Source organism: Chrysochloris asiatica, unplaced genomic scaffold, assembly GCF_000296735.1.
Source record: "Chrysochloris asiatica unplaced genomic scaffold, ChrAsi1.0 scaffold00051, whole genome shotgun sequence".
Lineage (NCBI taxonomy): Eukaryota > Metazoa > Chordata > Mammalia > Afrosoricida > Chrysochloridae > Chrysochloris > Chrysochloris asiatica.
The window spans coordinates 19,086,222-19,087,734 of NW_006408569.1; positions in this window are offsets into that span (position 1 = coordinate 19,086,222).

Genomic DNA, 1,513 nt, shown 5'->3' on the forward strand with positions numbered 1-1,513 from the left:
TGGACCTCACCAGATGGAATACATAGAAATCAAATTGACTACATCTGTGGAAAGAGATGATGGAAAAGCCCTATATCCTCAGTGAAAACAAGGCCAGGGGCAGACTGTGGAACAGACCATCAATTACTCATATGCAAATTCAAACTGAAGCTGAAGAAAATGAAAACAAGTCCACAAGTGCCTAAATATGACCTTAAATATACCCCACCTGAATTTAGAGATCATCTCAAGAACAGATTTGATACATTAAACACTAAAGACTGAAGACCAGAAGAGTTGTGGGATGACATCAAGCACATCATATGTGAAGAGAGCAAAAAGTCATTAAGAAGACAAGGAAGAAGGAAAAAGTCAATATGGATGTCAGAAGAGACACTAAAACTTGCTCTTCAGTGTAAAGCTTCTAAAGCAAATGAAAGAAATGAGGAGGTCCAAGAGCTGAACATGAAATTTCAAAGGTCAGTTTGAGAAGATAAAGTCAAATATTACAACAAAATGTACAAAGATCTGGAGAAAGAAAACCAAAAAGGAAGAACACGCTCAGCATTTTTCAAGCTGGGGAAACTTAAGAAAAAATTCAAGCCTCAACTTTAATTACAGAAGGATTCTCTGGGCAAATTATTGAATGATGCAGAAAGCATCAAAAGAAGATGGCAGGAATACACAGATTCACTGTATCAAACAGAAATGGTTGATGTTCAACTGTTTCAAGAGGATCATATGATGTTCATATGATCAAGAGCCAATCAATGATACTGAAGGAGGAAGTCCAAGGTGCATTGAAGGAATTTGCACAGAACAAGACACCAGGAATTGATGGAAAATAATTGAAATCTTTCAAGAACATGAGGCAGCACAGGAGGCACTCACTCATCTATGCAATGAAATTTGGAAAACAGCAATCTGGTCAACTGTTAGTGCCCATTTCAAACAAAGGTGACACAAAGGAATGTGAAAATAATCAGACAATATCTTTGATATCCCGTGCAAGTAAAGTTTTACTAAATTTACTACAGAAATGGCTGCAAGTTGACAGAGAACTTCCAGAGGTTCAAGCCAGATTCAGAAGAGGCCTGGGAACGAGTGATATTATTGTGATGTCCGATGGATCTTGGCTGAAAGCAGAGAATATCAGAAAGACATTTACCTGTGCTTTATTGACTATGAAAAGGCTTTCGATTGTGTGGATCATGACAAGCTATGGACAACATTGCAAAGTATGAGTATTCCAAAACCCTTACTTGTGCTCATGAGGAATCTGTACATGGACCAAGAGGCAGCTGTTACAACAGAACATGGGAACACTGAATGGTTTAAAATTGAGAAAGGTTGTATTCTTTCACCATACTTATTCAAGCTATATGCTGAGTAAATAATCTAAGAAGATGGGTTATATGAAGAAAAATGTGGCATCAGGATTGGAGGAAAACTCATTAACAACGTGCGATATGCAGATGATATAACCTTGCTTGCTGAAAGTGAAGAGGACTTAAAACATTTACTGATGAAGATC